The sequence below is a fragment of the Orcinus orca genome, chromosome 4 (genome assembly GCF_937001465.1).
Source record: "Orcinus orca chromosome 4, mOrcOrc1.1, whole genome shotgun sequence".
Classification (NCBI taxonomy): domain Eukaryota; kingdom Metazoa; phylum Chordata; class Mammalia; order Artiodactyla; family Delphinidae; genus Orcinus; species Orcinus orca.
In genome coordinates, this window is record NC_064562.1 from 8850830 (window position 1) to 8861469 (window position 10640).

General features: G+C 41.1%; 1 long non-coding RNA gene across 11 annotated transcripts in view; it reads right to left on the reverse strand.

Annotated features, from left to right (window-relative positions):
* Window positions 1-10640, reverse strand: part of LOC117200029 (uncharacterized) — a 163732-nt gene that overhangs the window by 110240 nt on the left and 42852 nt on the right. The window lies entirely within an intron of this gene.

A 10640-nucleotide genomic window follows, 5' to 3' on the forward strand; every position in this document is an offset into this window, starting at 1 on the left:
GCAGTTGGCAGAGCTCAAGCAGAGCCTCTTTGCATTCATTCAGTTATTCATCAAGTATTTATTGAGTGACTACTATGTACCATGCACTGTCCCAAGGTCTGTGAGTCAAAAGAGACAACATCCCCACTTTCACAGAGTTTATATTCTAGCGGAGAGAGACTCACTAAACGAATATATTTTAAACATTTAAGAGCACATTTGAATATTCCAAAGATAAGAAAATAGGACAGTGCGAGAGCGTATAACTAGAGGGAGTAGCCAAGACCAGAAGGAAAAGCCACTGTAGGGAGGAAACCTCCACCCTCTTAGGATCCCTGGCTGGGTCTGCAAATGAAGCTGACAGAGTCACAGGAGAAAAGCATACACGTTTATTTCATGTAAGTTTTACGTGACATGGGAGCCTGCTGAGGGAACTAGAGATGTGAAGAAACAGAGCAGTTCAGGGTAGTTCATGCTGGGTGTATAGTAGGCTAGAGAGTGTGGGCTCAGGGTCGTAACCTGGGGGAAATGGCAAGGTCTGTCTGTCAACATCCTTCTTGATGTCCCTTTGTCTTAGGAGATAAGGATGCTTCTTTCCTCCAGGTATAGGGAGGGCACCTCTCAGATGAGGGTTTTATAACCTGCTTCATGGGAGATGGGAAGAGGGAAAGTCACAGTGACCTTCCTGCTGCCATTTTCTCAAATTCCTTCAGCTTAAAATATTCGACATGCCAGGTGCCACATTTTGGGGTACTGTGTCCAGAACCCCATCACTATGCATGTGAAGATCTGAGGAAGGGAATTCCAAGAAGGGGGGGAATAGGTGCAAAGACTCTGCAGCAGGAAAATGTGTAGGTTTCATAAGCCAGGGAACACAGCAAGGGGAAAGGAGGAGAGAGAAGCAAGGACGGGCCACACGACACAGGGTGTGGAAGGAACCGGTGCTACGTTAGATTTCCTTCTGAGGGAAATCTATACCAAATGCCTCTCACCATTTATGACTTTGCTTCTGAGACTCAAAGGGATCTTTGTTCAAGAGGAGCCTCTTTTTTATAAGCATATTCTAGGCTGTTCCTTTGGCCACTGATAAAAGAAATTTTCCCATATTGGGGAGTGGAGAAGTCATTCTGGTTTATACATGAGTTAACTTGAATTTTATCCTAACTAGAACAGCCTGTTTGTGGCCTATCAAACATACATTGTACATCTGGTTTAATTAGTAAAGAAAAGGGCACATTGGGCAGAAGTAAAGCATGTCCATGTTAAAAGTAAAGATTAAATGTCTCCCTTCCTGGGATGTCAGTTCTTGTCCTTCCACAATAAGACTCCCTTCCCAGGTACCAAGGTCATAGTGACTCATTGTGTATGTGCTGATCTGGCTTTTTCTGAAACCTTGAAGGTATATATCCCTGACTTGTTCGATCTTCTTTGTTCTGAGAAGACATAAAACCATACTGAAAACCATGCTTCCCTGGAGCAGTTCCTCCAAGTTATCTGAGAGGCCGTCTTCCGGGCTACAGTCCTCAGTTTGACTCAAATAAAACTCTGTTCTATTCCTACCATAGATTGTTCGTTGACTCTTTTCGTTGACACCACTCTTACCCAACAGGCCCCAGCAGTCACACGAAGGATTAGTCTGTGTTTTACGTGATTATTTTCTAACTCCGTTTCTAAGCTCTTTAGTGTGAAAATTTTAAACATAAACAAAAGAAGAAAGAATAGTATAACGAACCCCATTTTTCAACAATGATCAACTAATTTTTAATTGCACAAGCAATACATGCTTTCCGTAAATAATACAAAAAAAAAAAACCTCGAAGAAGAAAAAACACAATTCCTCTACGTAGAGAAAACCACTGATAACTACAGTATAATACTCGATCTTTCTTTTTTTCATATACATCCATAGGGTAGGGTTTTTGTTTGTTTCTTGTTTTTGTTGTCAAGATGAGCCCATGTTGTACGTACTATTTTGGAAGCTCATGCAACCTTTAAGCTATTTCTTCTACTCTCTCCTCACCGTTCCCATGGAAGTTTCCATTTTAGCCCAGCTCATGACATGTTGATTTTGACATTCCTCCTGTTTATTCATCTTTGTACATGTCCAGCATAGCTGAACCATGTTGCTTGGGAATAATTTCCATGTTGGTAAACTATCTACATGGATGGAAGCTGAAGGTTAGGACACTGGTTAGAAATGTGAGCTCTGGATTCTAATCCTGACTTGGCCTCTCAACCCTCTGAAGACAGGCAAGTTATTAGCTTCTCTGTGGCTCAATTTCACTGCTCATAAAATGGAGAAACAATCGTTTCTGCCTCCTAGTGTTTTTATGGATAATGTAGAATAATGTATGTACTCAGGGCCCTTGCCATATATCATGAGCTCAGTAAATGGTTGCTATATTTATTATTAAAACACTGGTTATCGGTGAACCGAACTTTTATGCCAAATGATAATATATCAAGGATAGTGATTTAACTTCCCCCAAAGCTGTACACAGCACCTGTGGCACGTCACTGTCTTATAATAATATAACAGAAAGCACTCTTGTTTTTAAGTCCTTAGTTGAAGTTAGACTAGATATAACCAAGCAAAGAGCTCACATGTCCGCAGTGCAGAAAGCCAAACTCTGGCAGTGGGGGTTCGCCCCAAGGCAAGGGTCTACTGCAGGACACCAAGCAAGGGAGAGGGAGACAAGCCTCAGATCCACTCCCACTTGGTCTTTGGGTTGGGGGTGTTTTAAAACAAAGAGGCTGGATTAATCATCATCTTGTGACATTTCTTAATCTAGCTCAGGAGTCAGAATGTCTCTGGTTTAGATTCTCTGGCCAAGTGGTCCACGGCTCAGGGTCTGTGAGCTCATCTTGCCCTGGAGAAACAGCCTGAGTTTATATGTTAATGATGCTATCCGTAATAGCAGTTTTAGTACATTAGCCATGTTATTGACAGCAGCAATTTAAGTCATCTGATTCTGGTTGATGAGTGTTCAGTTAGTAAAGGACTGAGGTCAGAGGGGACAAGAAAGGGAATGACATTTTGGATAGAGAGATCAATCATAAACTTGGTAAGGGAACTCGGTTTTAGGGGGACTCGGTTTCAACGTGCCACGTTGGCATCTTATTTATTAACCAGTGTATCCTATGTAATATGCTACTTAGTATATAGAATAGCACCACTTGGTAATACTGTATTTATGCTGAAAATATTTGGTCTTGGTCTGTGTTCAAGAGGGGCCGGCTAGTATATGATCAGCTCTCCCAGGTAAGGGAAGGAAAAGCCAGTAGTGTGGGAATAAAAAACATATTACCTGTCATTAATAAACAATAGTGAGGCTATGAGGGCAGGAGGCATCTTGCTAGCACAGACCCCCAATGACCATTTGAGCTCCACCTAGCAATTATCTAGGTGTGCTTCATTCCTCACCTGTAGGCAGCACTGAAAAATCATTAAAAGTAAAGGAATATGTTCTCCAAAAGGGTGAAGGAGAAAGCCATCTCCTTAGTAATTCTGCCTTGCAATTTTCCTTCCACCCTATTTTGCTGACATCAATCCTCCTGCATTAGATTTTTAAAAAGAATGAGACTAAAAAGGAATCAGAGAAACAGAGCAGAGATTCAGCAGAAAACTTAAAGTGAAGAGGTTGGTCACCTTTGTCAATTTTAGTTTTAAGATGAGATTTTATGGAAAATGACACTGTCCTGTCCTGTGCTGTACTCAGGAGGAGACCAGCCTCTTTACCTCTCATGCTGAGGTGTGGTTAGATGCCTAGCAAAGTATTTTCAAAATTTAAAGTTGTTTCCATAAGAATGTAATTCGAGCTCTGCAACTTCCTTAAGTTCATTTAACACGGTATGGCCATAGTGTTACATTTTACTAGGAGCACTCATGCTGTGTGGTGATTAAATTTGTGAAACAGCTTTTCCTGAAAGTAAACAAAGAAAGACTGCATGGAAATTCCTTAACATGCAAGCTCTCTCCCTTTGTCTCCCTCCATCCCCTTCTTTCTCTTTCTCTCCCATTTTTCCCTTTTGCTTGGCACTTTATTCCTTTCCCTTTGAAATGACTAGCTTACAATAAACATTTTTCCTTCCCACACACACGCATACACACAGACACACAGACACACACACACACAGACACACACACACACACGCACACCTGGCACCACTCACCCAACAGTGTCTGCTACTGATTGGCTTCCTCCAAAAAGGACAAAGGGTCAGTTAGAGGAGCCATCCTCAGTGTGCAGTGCAAATCTGGCAAAATTGCTGATATTGGTAGAAGTAACTGCCCTTACAACTCTGCAGACAATTAAATAATTGGATCCATATGTGCTGGCTTACAGAAATTTCAATGAAGTTAACTTCAGCGTGGGGCTCTGATTTCAGCAAGAAAAGGGGCAGAAGTAAAAAGACACACCTACAATGATCCACCTAGTTTATTTCTTGGCAAGTGAGTATCACATCTTCTACAGAGACTTGGGCTTGTGTTACAGGGGAAGTGGGTGTCTTAAAGCTGTCCGCAAGAAAGCAGTAGCCTAACCTAAATTATTAAATGTCTCTAAGCACATACATGCATGCATACATACTCTATAACTCCATAATCATTAGATTTCTGAAAAATAACATTTGACTGGGAGTTCATCGGTCAGAGATCTAATATGATTCGTTCATTTGAAGACAAGAGCATGAATAAAACTTAAATTCAAATAAAGCTTTATTAAAAATGCAAATCACTTTCACTATAAATATTAAGGAAGGCTCCACGAAGTTTAACACATAAAAAAGATTGTTTTGGGCTTCCCTGGTGGCGCAGTGGTTGAGAGTCCGCCTGCCGATGCAGGGGACGCGGGTTCGTGCCCTGGTCCGGGAAGATCCCACATGCCGCGGAGCGGCTGGGCCCGTGAGCCATGGCCGCTGAGCCTGCGCGTCCGGAGCCTGTGCTCCGCAACGGGAGAGGCCACGACAGTGAGAGGCCCGCGTACAGCAAAAAAAAAAAAAGATTGTTTTATTTCTGCAGCTGTGGAGAGGTAGCTAGCAACTCAGAAGAGGAACTCCAGGGTCTCACTGTCTGGGTTCAAATATTTCATCCTTTCAATCCTGAACTTTATCTTGCTCCCTGGTAACACCCTGCAAAATATCATTTCTCTTTCCCAGAGAATCCAGTCTGGATTCTAGCTACGTAACCTTGGAAAACTCTGTTTCTCTACGTCTAAGTTGCCTAATTTGTAAAACAGACATAAGAGGGCTGTTAATTAAACTAGTTAATTTAAGTAAAGTTCTTACAATAATGCTTGGTATATAGGAGGTGACAAACAGAAGATCTTTCACACTGAACTTGTCTCTAACAAGAACTATTATGGTGCATGCTTATTCCATCACTAACTTGCTTTGGCCTCTGCAAGCCAGTTAATGCCTGTTTTCTTGTTTGTATGAAGGAAGAGACAGCACTTCATTTCTAACATTTTATATATATATATATATATATGTATATATAATACACATAGAATATTTACATTTCTAGGACATTTATTGGACTTCAATAGCACATAAACTAGTTTAAATATTGTTGTGTGTGATATGGGCTCAACAAATCTAAAACAGTCACAGTAATTGAGTAATTGATCGCAAACATTTCTAGTTCAGGTGCCAAGTTTGGGGAAGGCAGAGGTAGCACCTTGATAATAAATAATAATAAAATGCTCCTTCCAGCCAGGTCAAGAGACATGACAGAGAACTGTACCCAACATCCTTGTCAAATAGCTCATGAGGGCACTCACTGTATAAAAGAGAGAGTTGAAAATTTTTATTTACTGGTTATTGGGAAGAAAGTCAGGCAAAGTGCAGCAACGCTAGACAACTCACCGAAGCACCCAGGGATAACATTAATTGGACGGGATTCTCTGGGAAAGAGAAATAACATCTTGTAGGATGTTACTAGGGGGTGAAGTAAAGGTCAAGATTGAAAGGATGAAGTGCTTAGAAACTGATCAACAAAGTTTTCTGTACTTTGTCAACCACACATCAGTGAGCATGTTACCACCGAGAGGTTAATTTAAGACATGGATGCTTTGGGTTTATATTTTTCTTTCTTATAAAATGCAACAAAATCCCTGCATATACCAACTGTTCACTTCATCTTTATTAAATCAATTAGTGACCCCTCTTAAATTTTCAGCCAGAGGAAACTGGAGACAAACAGGGTTTCAGAGAACTTAAGAATGTGTAAATTTAAAGACTAAATACCTCACATTTTAAATGAAGGATATGATAAAACAACTTGACCAAAGCCATATGACTTAGTGACAGAAGCCAGGACTAAAACTTCAAGTTGCCTGACTCTAAGGTCATGCCAGTCCCATTACACCAAACGGCCTTCACTTTGGGAGATGAACAAAATCTTCACAAGCCAAGATTCAAATATCAAGTTTCTGTTCTATCAGTTACACTCTAGACCGTTCAAGCTCTGTGGTTCAAAAGAGATTCAAAATTCCGTGACTCTCAAAGTCTCAAATAGACCCTCAAAGAATTCCAACACAAGGTTTACTAGCAGCTTTATAGCATATAGATCTTGCGTTGGCCAAAAAGTTTGTTTTGGCCAACCCAGTAATTCATCCAATAAACAATAATTGTTGTCTTGGAATCATTTGGATTTATTATGAAAATTCTTGAGACTGTTTTTGATAAAAATAAGCATATAGACAAGGTTAAAAATGGGGTAGAGAAGATAAATCAAAATATCTCACTTCTTTCTTTCTTTTCTTTTTTTTTTTTAAGAGAGAAATATTACTAATTGGGATTTCTCCTATGTCAGTTGAATGATTTTTACCTAATTCACTCTTCATTACAAAAATACGTAAAGATTACAAATATCCCTTTTTAACCTACCGCGATGACAAAAGTTTTCTTGATGCCATTTGGTCAATCACTTTAACCCAGTAGCCTGGGTAAGAATCACCACAATGTAGGGGGTGTCTGAATGTTCCGCACATGTTGCGACTTCTACTATTTTTGTACTTGATATAACTGAGAGTCTAGTAAACCCATGACTGTGTTCATTTTTTTTTTTTTTCAGGTTTGCCAGGCATATGAGGGCTAGAAAGCTATCCATACTCTCAATAGTGTGTGCCTTTTTTGGAGTTATGGTTTCTTGTGAAAATATATGTTTTGGCTCAGATATTAGCTTGATGCAGCATTTATGATCAGTAATGTTTTTTCAACGAGAAGATCCTGGGAAGATTTTTGAGTGAGCATTGTACTGAATAAATGCTTTAGCATACTCAGTGTTCTAACTGTATACATTTGATATCTCTAACATGTCTAATTCACCATTTCCTCTAAGCAGGGAGAATGCCAATTTTGGTCACACAAAAACAATAGTTTTTTTTATTTGCTAAGATTCTGTTTTCTATAACTTCTGTTGATAGTTTCTTCTTCAGTGTTAATTTGGGACCCAAGAATAGCAGTAGATAAATAAGGGAGGCCTAGGAGAACTAATGTAGGGAATGAAAACTGAAAAGCATGAGATTGGTCTAGACCCAGAAGTGGTCACAATGGAACCAAGGATCAAAGGAAAGACGCATACCAAACCAGAGGTCAGTCAATGTCCTGGTGTGAAATCCAGAGAGTTGGAAAGCAGAGAAAGGGAAGAAATGGGAAGCCAGGAGGAAATGAGGTCTCAGGCAGAAAACTGAAGCCAGAGCAAGATTGGGAAGGGGAAGTTAACACACCACCCATCCAAGCAACCAAGAATCAAAGAGGAAACACTCTTGGGAAGGGAGAGTCTAAACCCAAAGTCTGGCTCCACCAGGATTAGTTTTTTTGTTTGTTTGTTTGTTTTTTTGCAGTACGCGGGCCCCTCACCGTTGTGGCCTCTCCCGTTGCGGAGCACAGGCTCTGGACGTGCAGGCCCAGCGGCCACGGCCCACAGGCCCAGCCGCTCCGCGGCATGTGGGATCTTCCCGGACCGGGGCACGAACCCGTGTCCCCTGCATCGGCAGGCGGACTCTCAACCACTGCGCCACCAGGGAAGCCCCCAGAATTAGTTTTAAATGTTTCCATCTATGGGCAGGAGCTAAGCCCACCACAGAGACAGGTGGTTAACCAGGAATCAAGAGCAGATCCTGACAATATTAAGATCTACTTTACTAGGATACTTAGAGTGGAATTTTATTCAACAATAAGTTAGATAACAAAGATATAATAATGAGGAAAACAGGTAAGATTTCCTACCCTCATGAAGTTTACATTTTACAAAGGTAGGTAAATACAGGCTATGGAGCATAGTTACAGAACACAACTTTTCAGACTTGAAAGGTAACCTAATTTCTATCCTTATCTAGGTCCACTTCCACAAACAGCTATCCTAGCATTTGCTGTAATTAATTCCTGAACTTGTCTCTTTTTTTTTCTTATTCACTTTTTCTAGGAAATTTTTTTTTCACATATTCCTTTTCTTTGTTCCTATATTCACTTCTGGAGCCATTCTGGTTTTAAGTTCTCATTCATTTTTTTAATATCTCATGATTCCCATATCCAATTCAAGTCAATATGAATTCAATATTTCTAGGCTCCAAAGACATCAAAAGGAGAAAGGGCAAGTCTCTCCACTCAAGGAGATTTTATTTCTGCAGGAGTCCATATGTCCTCAAGAAGCTGTCAGACCAGGATGAATGTATGATGGCCCACACGGGAGGCATTATGTACTGTGGTGGTAAAAAGGCTATGATAACAGAGGACAGTTTCCAGATTCCTAGAACAGAACTGAAATCGCTTTCAGTTGGCAGGCATCAGGAAATGCTTATAGAGGAAATCTAATGAATTTATAAGAAAATTAAATTAAATTAGATAAAATTTAATGAGTAAACATTAAATTCAAGAGTAGGGACTGAGTCTGATTCCTCATTTTATCCCTAGTACCTAGAACCGAGCCTGGAATGTGGTAATAATTTAAGTACACAACAAATATTTGTTGAACTGATCTTGAATGATTGGATTAAATCCTGGACAACTAGTAGGACTCCAATCAAGTAAAACAGGGGCAAACAGAGCAGGTCTTTTCGAAGAAAAGAAAGACATGACGTGAGCAAAGATAAGAAAAGAGAAAAATGTGAGCAGAGGGTAGCCTAATTTGGATGGTTTGAAGTGTTTACAGAAAAGGCCTATTTGAAAGTTTACTGATTTTATATGAGACACGCTGGTTTCAGCATCGTGGTGAAAGCGTGTGCCCCATATCAAGGAAAATGGGGGAAGGAGTAGGTCAACCAGGCAGACTCAATTCAGATGTCTGGCTGCATGAGGCTAATAAGAAGGGGCCCAGGAGAGAAGTTTCAGGATGGAGAGAGCACTACTGTAGGGAGAGAGCTAGAGGAACAAAGAGTAAGACCCAAGTCGGGAGGAAGATGGGACAGGCGGGGTAGGGCCTCAGGACCAAAATCACAGGAGTAAGAAGCACTGGGCTGGGTGGACACAGGCCTCATCTTGGCTTTGCCATTAACTCTTTACTTTGGGGGCGAGTCACTTACTTCTGAGTGTGTTCTCTCATCTGTGAAATGGAGATGAAACTTACATCATACTATCATGTCTAAATAAGACAACTTTTGTTAAATACCTGACATATACAGTATACCACCATAAAAATAAGTATGTTTTCATAGAATTATATAGAGAATATGTTTACTTGTAGAAGATATAGCAGTATTGGGTTGGCCAAAAATGTACGGAACATCATATGGAAAAACCCAAACGAACTTTTTGGCTAACCCAATACACTGATTTTCTAGGGCTGCTGTAACAAAGTGCCACAAACTGCTGGACTAAAACAACAGAAACGTGTTCTCGCATCATTCCAGGTGCCAGAAGTACAAAATCAAGGTGTTGGTTGAGTTGAGTTTTTCTTGGAGGCAGAATCTTGCCTCTCTCTTAACTTCTGGTGGTTGTTGGCAATCCTTGGTGTTCCCATGCTTGTAGTCACCTGACCCCAATCTCCGCCTCTGTTGTCACGTGGCGTCCTCCTTGTATGTCTCTGTGTGTCTCCTTTTCTCACAAGGACGACAGTCATATTGGATTTAGGGCCCAATCTACCCCGCTATGACCTCATCTTAACAAATTACATCTGCAAAGACCCCATTTCCAAATAAGGTCACATTCTGAGGTTCCAGGTTGGCAGGAATTTCAACCCGGCATAAGAAGTATATTCCTAACTTATTCTTATTTTTTATAATAGCTTCAACAGGCTATTATTATAAGAACTAGGATTGAGCCTTAGAGGGGAGGGGGAAAAAATGGTTGAGATCCCAGGTCAGGAAATCTGAGTTCCATCTACTCCTCTTCCCATGTGTGTAGCCTTGGAGGCTACACCCTCCTTAGTGGTTAGTCTTCTCATCTGATAAACAGGGGGCAGACCTTCAGAGTGTTTGGGGAGGACTAAGGGAAGTAATGCGTGTGATGCACTTAGCATGGTACTGGCCCAGAGGGATGGTGTTCAGCTCACTCTAAGGAGGCCAACCTGTGCTGCAGATGGCAGGGGGTGGGGGGACAGGGGGAGGGCAAGGTTTCTGCTCACGTGAACGTGCCTCACCATTCATCCAGACGCAGGCTGAAAGCGCTGCGTGGACAGCCACTCTCATCTTTACAGTCTAGCTCTCTGCCACTAAGATTTC